Source organism: Pelophylax lessonae, assembly GCF_965119305.1.
Source record: "Pelophylax lessonae genome assembly, chromosome: 2".
In the NCBI taxonomy this organism is placed as follows: domain Eukaryota; kingdom Metazoa; phylum Chordata; class Amphibia; order Anura; family Ranidae; genus Pelophylax; species Pelophylax lessonae.
In genome coordinates, this window is record NC_138769.1 from 43,372,734 (window position 1) to 43,389,215 (window position 16,482).

Genomic DNA, 16,482 nt, shown 5'->3' on the forward strand with positions numbered 1-16,482 from the left:
ATTCTCTATTCTATCCAAAACTAAAAAAAAATATTTTTTTTTTGAAAATTTTTTCTCCTGGTGCCCACATGGCAGCATACCTATCCTATTATATGCTGCCCTGAATAGGCACCAGGAAAGGAAATGATGGTAAATTTTTGATACAATTTTCCATTTCACTGTTGCCTGCTACTTGGCAGAATACAGAAGATATGATGCTATGGATAGGGAGCAGGAAGAGAAAATTAAGGTAAGTATTTGATACAATTCTGTCTTTTCTCTGGGTTCATCGAGAGACACAGCTGATGACAGAAAATCAGTCAGAAACAGAAATAGGCAGCTTAACCACTTAAGCCCCGGAGGATTTGGCTGCTAAAAGACCAGGGGGTATTTTGCGATTCGGCACTGCGTGACTTTAACGGACAGTTGCCCGGTCATGCGACGCTGTACCTAAACAAATTTGACGTCCTTTTTTCCCCACAAACGGAGCTTTCTTTTGGTGGTATTTGATCACCTGTGCGATTTTTTTGATCACGCGCTATAAACAAAAAAAGAGCGTCAATTTTGCAAAAATAACAATATTTTTCACATTTTTTTTATATGAAATTCCCCCCCAAAAAAAAGTAAAAATCTAATTTTTTTAACATTTTCGGCCAATTTGTTTTATGCTACATATGTTTGGTAAAAAAAAAAAAAATCGCAAAAAGCGTATTTTGATTGGTTTGCGCAAAAGTTTGTCATTTTTGTTGTTTTTTTTTTTTTTAACGCGTAATGGCGGCGATCTGCGATTTTTTTTTTTGCGGTACTTGGGGCGGACAGATCGGACCCTTGACTGACATTTTTGACACTTTTGGGGTTACCAGTGACATTTCTACAGTAATCAGTGCTATATATATATGCACTGTTACTGTAAAATTACACTGGCAGTGAAGGGGTTAACTTTATTTGAGAGGGAGGGGCTGTGTATGTCCCTAGGGGCGTGATTCTAACTGTGATTGGCTGTGGCTTGAGCTGTAGGAACACTGATCAACGGTCCTACATAGTAGAACCGTATGATCGGTGTTTCTAGACAGGGGAGAATGACGATCTCCCCCCGACGATCGCAGAGTGACCAGCGGACATTGGGTCCGCCGGTCACAGGCGCGGGGGGGGGTCAGTGACCGCGCGGGAGCGCGCCTCCGGCGGCGCGCCCGCTCGCTCCCCAGAGCCTCACAGGCTAGCGACGTTTATTTACGTCACTTTGCCTGTGAGGGGCTGACTGCCGCAGTATATCTACTTGCGGCGATCGGCAAGCGGTTAATCCACTGGTTCTGATTGATCTTCAATCGACAGCTGTGTCTCTCAATGAAGGTAAGAAAACTTTACTTCACTAATCCTGTAATAGTAATTTGTAAAATTTAGGATCAAAGCTATTCACCTCTAATTCTTTTTGCAGGAACCAAGAGTGGCACAGCTTGAAAACCCATGAAGTTTGGGTCTGGAGTTAATGATCCTCCCAATTATTTTATTTATACTTATGAAGAATGATTATTTTTTTATGATCTGTTTACTTGTTGAAACAATACGTCAATAAATAAATTTTGGGCATTGTATTCAGTGTTGTCTTATGTTGAAGTAGTCAGACTTTGGTTGGTAAGAAGGACTCTTAATTTTCTTGATTTTAAAGTGGAGTTCCACCCATTTTAGTAACTTTAGATATATGTAATCCCCTTTAAAACTACTTTAACCAATGGAAACTTTTTTTTTGCTAGGAAATACCTTATTTTCTTCTTTATTCATCCTCTCCTCACTTCCGGGTCCGGCCGCCGATCGGCGATTACGTCATTCGGCGATTCGCAAGGGCTGCTGGGATGTATCTCATGGGATGAAATCTCGCATTATTACACAGGAGTCCTGAGCTGTACTCATATGTATTGGATTGAGTCCATGCTCTGCCCCGCCTCCGCCCCGCCTCCTCTCAGTGAGCTCTACGGGATATAATGCTTTCAGTCCTCGCTCACTGAGAGAAGGCGGGGCGGAGGCAGAGCGGAGCACGGACTCAATCCAATACATACGAGTACAGTGCAGGACTCCTGTGTAATAATGCGATATTTCATCCCATGAGATACATCCCAGCAGCGCTTGTGAATCGCCGAATGACGTAATCGCCGATCGGCGGCCGGACCCGGAAGTGAGGAGAGGATGAATAAAGAAGAAAATAAGATATTTCCTAGCAAAAAAAAAAAAAGTTTCCATTGGTAAAAGTAGTTTTAAAGGGGATTACATACATCTATGTAATCCAAGTTATTAAAATGGGTGGAACTCCACTTTAAGGCCTCATGCACACTGGACGTTTTTACAGCGGCAGTTTTTGGCGTCAGACGTTTTTTTCTGCAGCCAGTAAACTTCCCAGTATGTTATCCAGGGGCCTAACTACAGGGGTTGCAATTGCAATCGGGCCCCATGCTCCAGGGGGCCTGTGCGGCTCCCCTGTACACTTGGATAGGAGGGGCGGCGGGGGGCAGCATGTAGAGAAATCACTGTCCACCTTTTTCCTCCTGTAGCTACAGAAGGAAAATAGAGGAGATTGGTTCCTCTGTATGCTGCCCCCTCCACTCCTCATATCCAGTTCACTTGTGTTCTGCTATCGCTGGGCCCCTGTGTGCTCCCCTGGTTCCCCCCCTACTGGACTCCCTTCCCTCTCCTGCTGGCTGCTGCAGGGGATGTGTCACAATAGAGAACCAGGAAATATGTAATTTACCAGCTCCTTCCTTTTCTGAAAGGACAGAGTCATAGTCAGTGACATTGTAAAAAAAGTAAAATAAAATGATAAAAAAATAATACAATTTAAATACCAAAAAATAAAAACTACTGACACCAGTGGGTGAACTTCCAGGATGGCAAAGGTCACACTTGGGACCGGGCCCTGGCATTCCACCACCGTGGGGAGGCCCCAAGATGGCTGGAAGGGGGCCAACTGCAGAACTTGTGAAAGTGTCCCGCTGCGGGACCGTAATAAAGGGCCCCGCAACGAGAGAAAAGAGCCCCAGGATCAGTGGAAAGAACTCCAGACTTGAATGGAAGGGCCTGGTCAGGGGGCCCTTCATGGTTTCTTGCACCGGGGCCCTGAAGGTTCTAGTTACGCCTCTGATGTTATCCTATGTGTCCATGCACACGTAGGCTGTTATCAGCAGTTTTTGGCAGGGGCGTTTTCTGGCTGTAAAAAAACCCCCTAGAACTAGTGGGTTTTAGGAGGCGTTTTTCAGCTGTAAAAACGTTCTAACTCTGATAAAAGCTAAAACAATGCTGAAAAATGCCAGAAAATGCAGAAAAATGCAGCTATTCGGCATTTATCAACGTTTTTGAGCCATAGGCTCTTGTGGGAGTATAGTTTTGCTAAAAAAAAGCTAAAAAATGCCACAGCTGAAAAAAGCTAAAAAAAAAAAAAAAACACTAAAAAATGCTAACAAAAGCTACTGCAAATAATCTGAAAAACACCTTCTACGGCTACAGCTTTCTACTGACGTTATGATAACATCCAGTGTGCATGAGGTCTTAGTATCAACTGTAAGATCAAATTTCAGTATGGCAATACAATTACACAGACACCAGACTTTGGGACACAGTAATCAATTATTTTATTTAAAGTGGTTGTATATCCTAAAAAAAACAAAAACAAACAATGAATACAATGAAATACTTACCTTAGTATGAAACCCCCTCAGTGGAGCTCAGTCACCGCTGAGGGGGCTGACATGTTCCCCCAGAGTTTCTTCCTGGTTCGCAGGCTGCGTCACTGTGAGTGGCCGGAGCCGCGATGACGTCACTCAACTGCATGCACGTCGACTCGTTCCGGCACGACAAGCCAGACCTTCAGCGTGCATGCACCGCTGGTGTCCTCGATTGCATGCAGGGTGAATATCGTCGACTCGTTCCGGCACGACAAGCCAGACCTTCATTGTGCATGCACCGCTGGTGTCCTCGATTGCATGCAGAGTGAATATCTCCTACAATGTGCACGTTTAGGAGATATTCATTTTACCTACAGGTAAGCCATGGTAGAGACTTACCTGTAGGTAAAAATAACGAAGCAGGGTATACAACCGCTTTAAAGTTCTGCAAACAGACAGAGCAAATAATGGCTTAGACAAATAAGCTTTTAGTATTAATCTTGGCACACACAAACAGGAAGACAATGCATAGAATTTCAGTAAAATGAATAGTAGCTACTGGTAACTTCGGTAGAACTTATGACCACAGGTAAGGAAAAGGGAAGGAGAATGACCTTCTTTATCTCAGAATACTCCCCTTAACTCCTGACGCCACAAGCCCAAACAAACTCTGAAACACAAGAATATCACTAAAGATTACCCAAAATACAAACCCAATTCCAAAAACGTTGGGACACTGTACAAATTGTAAGTAAAAAAGGAATGGACTAATTTACAAATCTCATAAACTTATATTTTATTTACAATATAATATAGACAACATATCAAATGTTGAAAGTGAGACATTTTGAAATGTCATGTCAAATATTGGCTCATTTTGGATTTCAGGAGAGCTACACATTCCAAAATAGTTAAGAGGGGTAGCAATAAGAGGCTGGAAAAGTTAAATGTACATATAAGGAACATCTGGAGGACCAATTTGCAACTTATTAGGTCAATTGGCAACATGATTGGGTATAAAAAGAGCCTCTCAGAGTGGCAGTGTCTCGCAGAAGTCAAGATGGGCAGAGGATCACCAATTCCCCCAATGCTGCGGTGAAAAATAGTGGAGCAATATCAGAAAGGAGTTTCTCAGAGAAAAATTGCAAAGAGTTTGAAGTTATCATCATCTACAGTGCATAATATCATCCAAAGATTCAGAGAATCTGGAACAATCTCTGTGCGTAAGGGTCAAGGCCGGAAAACCATACTGGATGCCCGTGATCTTCAGGCCCTTAGACAGCACTGCATCACATACAGGAATGCTACTGTAATGGAAATCACAACATGGGCTTAGGAATAATTCCAGAAAACATTGTCGGTGAACACAATCCACCGTGTCATTCGCCATTGCCAGCTAAAATTCTATAGGCCAAAAAAAGAAGCCATATCTAAACATGATCCAGAAGCGCAGGCGTTTTCTCTGGGCCAAGGCTCATTTAAAATGGACTGTGGCAAAGTGGAAAACTGTTCTGTGGTCAGACGAATCAAAATTTGAAGTTCTTTTCAGAAAACTTGGACGCCATGTCATCCGGACTAAAGAGGACAAGGGGACAACCCAAATTGTTATCAGCACTCAGTTCAGAAGCCTACATCTCTGTAGAGATGTCGCGAACATAAAATTTTCCGTTCGCGAACGCGAACTTCCGCAAATGTTCGCGAACGGGCGAACCGCCATAGACTTCAATAGGCAGGCGAATTTTAAAACCCACAGGGACTCTTTCTGGCCACAATAGTAACGGAAAAGTTGTTTCAAGGGGACTAACACCTGGACTGGGCATGCTGGAGGGGGATCCATGGCAAAACTCCCGTGGAAAATTACGTAGTTGACGCAGAGTCGGGTTTTAATCCATAGGGCATAAATCACCTAACATTCCTAAATTGTTTGGAATAACGTGCTTTAAAACATCCAGTGTGTGTATACGTTCAAGTATGATGTTGTATCGATCAGGTAGTGTAAGGGTTACGCCCGCTTCACAGTGACAGACCAAACTCTGACAGACTAAACTCCCCGTTTAATGCACCGCAAACAACCGCAAACAGTCCATTTGCACAACCGCAAACTCCCCATTTGCACAAGGTTGAATACCAAGCTAGCCATGTCCCATTCCTTGTCCTCACTAACGTCATTGAAGGCCTCTTCCTCAACCCAGCCACGTACAACACCAAGGGTCCCCGAAAGATGACAACAAGCCCACTGGGACGCCTGCTGTGGTTGGTCTTCCACCTCCCCAAAGCCACCTTCCTCCTCTGACTCCTCTTCTTCAGACTACTCTCTCTGCGTTGCCGCTGGTCCAGCAATCGAGGACGACAAGGCTGCTTCTGGTGGTGATGGGTGACCACAACTCTTCCTCTTCATGCTCATCTACGGCCTGATCCAGTACTCTTCGCAGGGCACGCTCCAGAAAAAACGCATATGGGATGAGGTCGATGAAGTTGCCTTGGGTTTGACTGACCACCAGGGTTGTCATCTCCGCAAAAGGACGCATGAGCCTACAGCCATTGTGCATGAGCGTTCAGTAACGCGGCCAAAAAATACCCAGCTCCGCTGTCTTTTTTTTAAATTCAAAAAATCAGTTCTTACCAGTTTAATCTCTGTTTTGTCCCCTATCAGGGGCCGGTGTATGGAATAGATTTTAGGAACCGGGAGATGGAAAAAGATGGTTGGTCGGTCCTCTTACTTCCAATTTGTGGCACTGCGCGTGCGCCGTGCAATGTACTGTGCCATCCTATATGAGTGGTGTGTTAAGTAGTACTATTCTTATCAGTTTAATCCCTGTTACGTCCCCTATCAGGGGACGTGTATCGAATAGATTTTAGACAACCGCAAAGAGTTGTCAATAGTTGACATAAATTTTATTCCTCTATGCGTCAATCTTGGTGTAGTGATGACTGTGCTCGTGCACACGTTTGGGAGATTGGAGGCGATGGCGGTTTTTTAAAGCCTATGGTCATGCTGAGGTAGGTCAGTGACAGTTAAGTGACCCAGAAAGCAATGATTCTGCAGTGTGGGCCCATTGTTGGCCTAGTAGGCTTTAATGATCACCTAAGATGAAGGAAAATAAATGTTTTTTCTATGAAAAATTATCCAGCCGATCGCTTTTGGTTTGTTCACAATGAAGCAACGACCTTATCATCTGGGGTGTGCCAACATTGCCAACACACTCATAGAGGTGATTGCTTCATTGTGATACGCAAGCCCCTTCACCACAACAAGGTAACGATCACGAAGGGGAATTGACACATGTATGTGCCTTTTTTTTGTTTTTGCAGCCACAGTGCAGCACCAGAGGCCTGAAAAATTAGGTATTGTAGACTGGAAAAAATTGATGTTTTCCAGGCAGAAGGAGGAGGATTACTTTCACCTCTTCCCCTGTTAGATTCTCGTTGTGCTGTGACATCACCCTTATACGCTGTGTAAAGCATTCTTTTTAACTTGTTTTGGAACTGCTGCATCCTTTCTGACTGCTGGTAATTCGGTAACATTTCAGACACGTTCTGCTTATACCGGGGGTCTAGTAGCGTGGCCACCCAGTACAGGTCGTTCTCCTTCAGCCTTTTTATACGAGGGTCCCTCAACAGGCATGACAGCATGAAAGACCCAATTTGCACAAGGTTGGATGCCGAGCTACTCAGGTCCCATTCCTCGTCCTCACTGATCTCATTGAAGGTCTGTTCTTCCCCCCAGCCACGTACACCACCACGGGTACCAGATAGGTGACAACGAGCACCCTGGGATGCCTGCTGTGGTTGGTCTTCCTCCTCCTCAAAGCCACATTCCTCCTCTGACTCCTCTTCCTCGGACTCCTCTTCCAGTGTTGCCGCAGGTCCAGCAAGCGATGATAAGGCTGTTTCTGGTGGTGGTGATGGTGACCACAACTCTTCCTCTTCCTCTTCACGCTCATCTCTTGCCTGATCCAGCACTCTTCGCAGGGCACGCTCCAGGAAGAAAACAAATGGGACAATGTCGCTGATGGTGCCTTCGGTGCGACTGACTAGGTTTGTCACCTCCTCAAAAGGAAGCATGAGCCTACAGGCATTGCGCATGAGCGTCCAGTAACGTGGCAAAAAAATACCCAGCTCCGCAGAGGCTGTCCTAGCACCCCGGTCATACAAATACTCGTATGGCGGCTTTTTCTTGTTGGAGCAGGCGGTCAAACATTAGGAGTGTTGAATTCCAACGTGTCGGGCTGTCGCAAATCAAGCGCCTCACTGGCATGTTGTTTCGCCGCTGAATATCGGAAAAGTGCACCATGGCCGTGTAGGAACGCCTGAAATGGCCACACACCTTCCTGGCCTGCTTGAGGGCGTCCTGTAAGCCTGGGTACTTATGCACAAAGCGTTGTACGATCAGATTTAACACATGTGCCATGCACGGCACATGTGTCAACTTGCCCAAATTCAATGGCGCCAACAAATTGCTTCCGTTGTCACACACCACTTTGCCGATCTCCAGTTGGTGCGGGGTCAGCCACTGATCCACCTGTGCGTTCAGGGCGGACAGGAGTGCTGGTCCGGTGTGACTCTCTGCTTTCAGGCAAGTCAACCCCAAGATGGCGTGACACTGTTGTATCCGGGGTGTGGAATAGCCCCTGGGGAGCTGGGGGTGGTGCAGTTGATGTGGTGCAAGATGCAGCAGCAGAAGAGGACTCAGACGAGGAGGTTAATGAAGAGGATGGAGTAGGAGGAGTAGAGGAGGTGGCAGCAGGCCTGCCTGCCAGTCGTGGCGGTGTCACCAACCCCTCTGCAGAGCCATGCATTCCATGCTTGGCAGCCGTCAGCAGGTTTACCCAATGCGCAGTATAAGTTATATACCTGCCCTGACCGTGCATTGCAGACCAGGTATCAGTGGTCAGATGGACCCTTGCCCCAACACTGTGTGCCAGACATGCCACGACTTCCTTTTCCACAAAAGAGTACAGGTTGGGGATTGCCTTTTGTGAAAAAAAATTTTGGCCGGGTACCTTCCACTGCAGTGTCCCAATAGCTACAAATTTTTTGAAGGCCTCAGACTCCACCAGCTTGTATGGTAAAAGCTGGCGGGCTAAGAGTTCCGACAAGCCAGCTGTCAGACACCGGGCAAGGGGGTGACTCTGTGACATTGGCTTCTTACGCTCAAACATTTCCTTGACAGACACCTGACTGTGGGCAGGTGAGCAGGAACTGCTGAAAGTGAGAGGCAGAGGGGTGGGTTGTTGATAGGGGGCAAGGAGGACAGCAGTGGTTGACGTGGCTGAAGATGCTGGACCAGGAGGAGGATGGTGGCTTTGAGTTTGTGTGCTGCTTGTACTCATCATGTGTTGATCCCATAGGCGTTTGTGATGTGAGATCATGTGCCTTCGCAAAGCAGTTGTACCTAGGTGGGTGTTGGACTTCCCACGACTCAGTTTCTTTTGGCACAGGTTGCAAATGGCATCGCTGTTATCAGAGGCAGACACACAAAAAAAATGCCACACTGCTGAGCTTTGCAAGGACGGCATTCTGGTGGTGGCAACAGCTTGCGTTGATTGGCGTGCTGTCTGGCTGACCCCGGGTGCCGATACATGCTGTCTGACTGTGCCACTAGCTCCTTGCCACGAACTCCACCTGCTTCCAACTCGTCTCCTCCTCCTCTCTGTCTCCCCATCTGAACTTTCCCCCTCTTCTTCTGCTCTTCGAGCAGGCACCCAGGTGACATCCACAGACACATCGTCATCATCAGCCGCTTCACTTGTAATTGACAAAGGAAAGCAGCATCAGGTACAACATCATCATCATCACAATGTACGTCCATGTGTATAATGCTGCCTGACTGAGACATATCCCCGTTATCTACATCCTCTGGCAATAATGGTTGCGCATCACACATTTCTTCCAACTGATGTGTAAATAACTCCTCTGACGGATCAAGTGAAGCGGCTGTGGTGCTAGTGTTGGTGGTGGTGCCGGCGGGTGGGCGAGTGGTAACTTGAGAGGTGCCCAAAGCTGAGCTGGAGGAGGATGGTGCGTCAAGGTTCCGAGCGGAAGCTGTAGAAGATTGGGTGTCCTGTGTCTAGAATTTTTCGAGTTCAGGGTCTGTGGTGGCCTCTGAACACTGGGCATTATTCTAGGGCCAAAGGAAATCACAGCACCACGACCATGACGGCCCCTGCGGGTTGGCCTGCCTCTGCCTGTCATTTTTTTTTAGATTAGTGGTACTATGCATGCAAGGTATTGTGCCACCCTATATGAGTGGTGTGCACACAGTACAGTCTGTGGGACTGCGGTCTCTCACGCACAGGCAGGCAACTGCTATAGATATATATATATATATATAAAGAAAGCAGAGTGATGTACCAGCCCTAAAAAGGGCTTTTTGGGGTGCTGTCAGGAGGCTGTCCTTACAGCAGATGAGTCTTTGAGGACTGGAGTGGACACAGAACACTGGCCTAGCTATTAATTCAGCAGCAGCAGCACTCTCCCTTATCTAACTAACACTGCAACTTCAGAATGAATCTAAGATGGATGCTGTCCTTGCTTTTTTATAGGAGGTGGGAGGGTTTGGGAGGGAGGGTGTGCTGATTGGCTGGAATGTGTCTGCTGACTGTGAGGTACAGGGTGAAAGTTTGCTCAATGATGACTTATAGGGGGTGGACCGAACATCGCATATGTTCGCCCGCCGCGGCGAATGTAAACAAGCGATGTTCTCCGGGAACTGTTCACTGGCGAATAGTTCGGGACATCTCTATTGATTATAAGTAATCCTTGTAAAATCAAATCTAAATACACTCGAAGGATTATTATTTACAGTATATAATAATTCAAAAATAAAGCATGCTGATAACAATAAAAGTGCAAATGAATGAATAACCCCATCTAAAGTGCAATGGTGCAATCAATAGTGCATATACACTATATTACCAAAAGTATTGGGACGCCTGCCTTTACACGCACATGAACTTTAATGGCATCCCAGTCTTAGTCCATGGGCCCACCCTTTGCAGCTATAACAGCTTCAACTCTTCTGGGAAGGCTGTCCACAAGTGTCTATGGGAATGTTTGACCATTCTTCCAGAAGCGCATTTGTGAGGTCAGGCACTGATGTGAATGAGAAGGCCTGTGCACTGCTGTGCAGTCATGTTGGAACAGGAAGGAGCCATCTCCAAACTGTTCCCACAGAGTTGGGAGCATAAAATTGTCCAAAATGTCTTGGTATGCTGACGCCTTAAGAGTTCCCTTCACTGGAACTAAGGGGCCAACCACACCATAATCCCCCCTCCACCAAATGATTTGGACCAGTGCACAAAGCAAGGTCCATAAAGACATGGATGAGCGAGTTTGGGGTGGAGGAAATTGACCGGCCTTCACAGAGTCCTGACCTCAACCCGATAGAACACCTTTGGGATGAATTAGAGCGGAGACTGCGAGCCAGGCCTTCTCATTCAACATCAGTGTCTGACCTCATAAATGTCATACCTGCCAACTGTCCCGTTTTTACCAGGACAATCCCGGCAAATAGGAGCCTGCCCCAGGTAATTTACGTTGTCACGGCCCGTTATTCAGGCTGCCTGTTACCGTTTTTTTTTATTATTATTATTTTTTGTATTTTTTTCCACACAGTGTAGCATGCCCCGGTCACTCTAACCCCAGCTGGGAGTTGTAGTTCTGGCAGCAGGTTGTCTCTCCTCCTCTCCCGGTGCTCCCCTCCCCCTCTTACCCTCTCTCGGTGTGCGCTCACCCTTCCAGTGTTGCCAACCGTCCGTATATTTACGGACACCCCGTAAAAAAAGGGCACTTTTCTCCTGCCCGTAAATGCCCGTAACAGGAGAAAAGTGCCCGGTAAAAAGATGGCTGCGGCGAGACAAATTTACTGCGCATGCGCGGCACGCGCCTCTCGGTCACTCGGTCTCATCTCAATCCCCGCCTGTGCCCTGCCCACATGGCCCGCCCATAATTTTCCCACCAGTGCCGCCGCTACCGCCCCCAGCCTATAAATAGCCCAGGACCGAGGCACTGGAGGACCGCGATCAAGGCAGCACTGCTGCAGCCATCTCATCACCCACTCCGGCGTCTCCACGAGGATCCATCCGGCACATCCATCCACTCCATCTACAGTGAGTACTCCTCGCTCCCCACCTCAGCCCTGAGCCCAGGCCCCACTCACTCAGTCAGTCCACTCCACTCTAGTCTAGTCACTGTCTAGTCCAGGCAGAGCCAGCAGGTTGGGGACAGCCCTGAGCCCAGGCCCCACTCAGTCAGTCAGTCCACTCTAGTCACTGTCTAGTCCAGTCAGACTCAGAGCCAGCAGGTTGGGGTGGGTCAGGTCAGCTCAGGTGCAGTGTGGTAGACAGTGTGGTGGTGGGTTGGGTAGGTTCAGTTCAAGTTGGGGGCAATGGGGGGGTGACTGACCGTGGTGTGGGGCTTGGGGGTGCCTGCCTGGCCCTGGGTGACTGACGGTGACTGGACTGGACTGGTGGCTGCGTGCAGCAGACTGACAGTGACTGGCACTGCAGAGCAGCAGACACACATAGACAAGAGAGAGTCAGTGAAGATTGTACTGTGTGTGCTGTGCTGTCTGCTGTGAGGAGAGAGCTCAGCAGAGCAGAATGGCTGAGGAGATTCACTTTTGTGCTCCAAAAATACAGTAGAGGAGAAGAGAGAGAGACTTGGCCAGAGAGGCCCCCTCACCAGTCACCCACACTCCTGGAACGTCAGACAGTCACTCAGGCAGAGACAGAGAGTGCAGATAGTGCTTTTGTTGGTCCTAAAAATGAAATTGTCTTGGTTTAGTCAGCAATTATTTAACCACTTAAGCCCCGGAAGATTTTACCCCCTTTCTGACCAGGGTTTTTTTTGCAATTCGGCACTGTGTAAATTTAACGGACAATTACGCGGTCGTGCGACGCTGTACCTAAACAAATTTGACGTCCTTTTTTTCCCACAAACAGAGCTTTCTTTTGGTGGTATTTGATCACCTGTGCGATTTTTACTTTTTGCGCTATAAACAAAAAAAGAGCGTCAATTTTGCAAAAATAACAATATTTTTCAAATTTTTTTTATATGAAATTCCCCCCCAAAAAATGTAAAAATCTAATTTTTTTAACATTTTAGGCCAATTTGTTTTATGCTACATATGTTTGGTAAAAAAAATCGCAAAAAGCGTATTTTGATTGGTTTGCGCAAAAGTTATCGCGTTTACTATCTAAGGGAAAGATTTCTGTCATTTTTTTTTTTAACACGTAATGGCGGCAATCTGCGATTTTTTTTTGCGGTACTGCGACATTGCGGCAGACAGATCGGACCCTTGACTGACATTTTTGACACTTTTGGGGTTACCAGTGACATTACTACAGTAATCAGTGCTATACATATGCACTGTTACTGCAAAATGACACTGGGAGGGAAGGGGTTAACTTTATTGGGGAAAGAGGGGTTAAGTGTGTCCCCAGGGGTGTGCTTCTAACTGTGATTGGACATGGCTACTGGTGTAGGAACAGTGATCAACGGTCCTACATAGTAGAACCGTATGATCACTATTCATACACAGGGAAGAATGACAGGCGGCTTGTTTACATTATCCGTCTGCCTTTCTCCCTTCATGGCGGATGATCGCAAAAGACCGGCGGACATCGGGTCCGACGGTCACTCGCAAGGACTTCCCAGGGAACGAGCCGGGGCGGGCGCGCGCACGCCCGCTTTTGGCTCACAAGCAACTGACAGGCTAGTGACGTACCCATACGTCACTGTGCCTGGCCGGGGCTGACCGTCGCAGTATATGTACTTGCGGCGGTCGGCAACCGGTTAAAAGAGATGATGCCACGATGGCACCTATCTCTTCTATTGCTGACTAAACCAAGACAATTTCATTTTTAGGACCAACAAAAGCACATTTTTTTTCGTGGTGCAAAGCAGCCACACAGACAAATGCAAAGTGAGTGACTCATAACAGGGAGGCAAAACTTCAATCCACCAGAGTTCCCAGCATTCCCCTTTATATCAGAGTCTGCAGGATTTTCCCTTACATTGCAAGGGGGAACTCTGTGAACCCTGATGTAATGGGGAACTCTGATGTGAGGGGCAATGCTGCAGACCTTGATGTAAGTGGGAACTTTAAAGTAAAGGAGAATGCAGTGGATTCTGATATAAGGTGGCCTCTGGTGACCAGAGCCCCCCCCTTACATCAGAGTTCCCCCCTTAGATCATGATCTGCAGCATTCCCCTTTATGTCAGAGTTCCCTTGCACTGTAAGTGGTAATCTTGCACACTCTGATATATGGGGGAACTCTGCGCTGGCTGGGTTATATTAACCCGACCTTCATGTAAATAGAAAAATATGTTTTTTGACTTTTGTTTAATGTAAACACTGTGCTAATAGCACTAGCTTCGTGTTTATAGTTTAAATATTAATATTTGCACTGTTTAGCACTGAAAACAGACATTTTAAGTACTTTTTTGCAGTGTCAGCAAAAAATGTGGCTCTGTCAGTAAATTTCCTGATTTTTTGCAAGTAAAATATTGGTGCCGTTTGTAAATTTTGGCGTCCTGCCAGTAAATTTCACTTCGGGGGGGTTGGCAACACTGTTCCCGCCTGTCGTGTTGCAGATTGAATGTGTCAACGCCGGCAGGGCGTCAGCACAGTGCACTTCCCAAAATCTGCCAGCAGGGAGAGGCAGAGTACCTTCCGACAAGCTGGAGGCCCCACACTCCACGGCCTATATGTGCCTGTGGTCTGGAATTGAGCACCATCTTGTGGCGAAATGAGGGTATGACCATTACCTTTATTTTCCTTCTTTTTTTTTTTTAAGTTACAAGAGAAAAGTAACAAAGGAAGAGGAGCTGTCTCATTCTATAGGAGGTGCATGATATGCTGTTCTCATACTTACCCTTCCATCTCTACATAGCATGCAATGTTTGTACATTATTATTATTATTACTATTAATAATGTTTTTTTTTTTTATAGATATAATTTTCTACACCTAATTGATACATAGATATACATTTTCTAGCTCTAGATAAATGTATGTACTGTACACATCCTTTTGTGTGTGTGTGTGTGTGTGTGTGTGTGTGTGTGTGTGTGTGTGTGTGTGTGTGTGTGTGTGTATATATATACAGTATATATACACACACTGCTCAAAAAAAATGAAAGGAACACTTTGAGAACAGATCTCAATGGGGAAAATCTCATGCTGGATATCTATACTGGTATAGACTGGGTAATGTGTTAGGATTTATACTGGTATGGACTGGGTAACGTGTTAGGATCTATACTGGTATGGACTGGGTAATGTGTTAGGATCTATACTGGTATGGACTGGGTAATGTGTTAGGATCTATACTGGTATGGACTGGGTAATGTGTTAGGATCTATACTGGTATGGACTGGGTAATGTGTTAGGATCTATACTGGTATGGACTGGGTAATGTGTTAGGATCTATACTGGTGTGGACTGGGTAATGTGTTAGGATCTATACTGGTATGGACTGGGTAATGTGTTAGGATCTATACTGGTATGGACTGGGTAATGTGTTAGGATCTATACTGGTATGGACTGGGTAATGTGTTAGGATCTATACTGGTGTGGACTGGGTAATGTGTTAGGATCTATACTGGTATGGACTGGGTAATGTGTTAGGATCTATACTGGTATGGACTGGGTTATGTGTTAGGATCTATACTGGTATGAACTGGGTAATGTGTTAGGATCTATACTGATATGGACGGGGTAATGTGTTAGGAAGGAAAGGATGCCACATCGTTTGATTGAAATTAAAAATATCAACCTACAGAGGGCTGAATTCAAAGACATGTGAATAAAGTGTGAAATGTGCTCAGGTGTGACCGTACAAAAAATGTAATGTGTAAATAAAGTGCAAGGTGTAAATATGTACCATAAAACCTAATTATACCAGATAGTATAATCCTACTTATTTACACCTTGCACTTTATTTATATTTCCATATTACATTTTTTGTATGGTCACACCTGAGCACATTTCACACTTTATAACTGCAGGGATTCGTGATGAGAATTTTAAACTTTAGGCAGAAGCAGTGCAGCTGAATGGGAGGATTATTCCAACTCTGATACTTTGGCCATAAGTTTGAAATTCCTTTTTTCATTCCCTGTAATTCTCTCTCTAGTGAGTAGACCCTATAATCTAATGATAAGTAGGCGGAGATTAATTATGCAGAGTGGGCGGAGCTTCATGGAAGTGGGTGTGGTAACTAAATGATAGCTGTGCTGCAAAGTGTCCCTGGAATTTTTTTTCAAATGTTGGCAACTATGAAATGCACTTCTGGAAGAATGGTCAAACATTCCCATAGACACACTCCTAAACCTTGTGGACAGCCTTCCTAGAAGAGTTGAAGCTGTTATAGCTGCAAAGGGTGGGCCAACTCAATATTGAACCCTACGGACTAAGACTGGGATGCTATTAAAGTTCATGTGTGTGTAAAGGCAGCCGTCCCAATACTTTTGGTAATATAGTGTATATGCACTATTGATTGCACCATTGCACTTTATATGTAGTTATTCATTCATTTGTTTTGTTTTTTTCTCACTTTTTATTATTATCAGCACTGCTTTATTTTTGAATTTATATATGATATGAGCTGGTATCACAGTTATTTAAGTGGCTTCTTACTGTTTAGTTGTTAGTGACCTAGCGCAGACTTTTATAAATTCTGTACTGATTAATAATTATAGCTTAAAGCGGAGTTCCGGGCACAAAATCATCCTTTTTTTTTTGTGCCCGTCCGCTTGGTCTCCTTAACCTGAAAAGGAATTGTATAGTTAGGTAATTTTTTTTTTTATATACTTACCTTGTAATTGGAGATCGAATATACTCACAT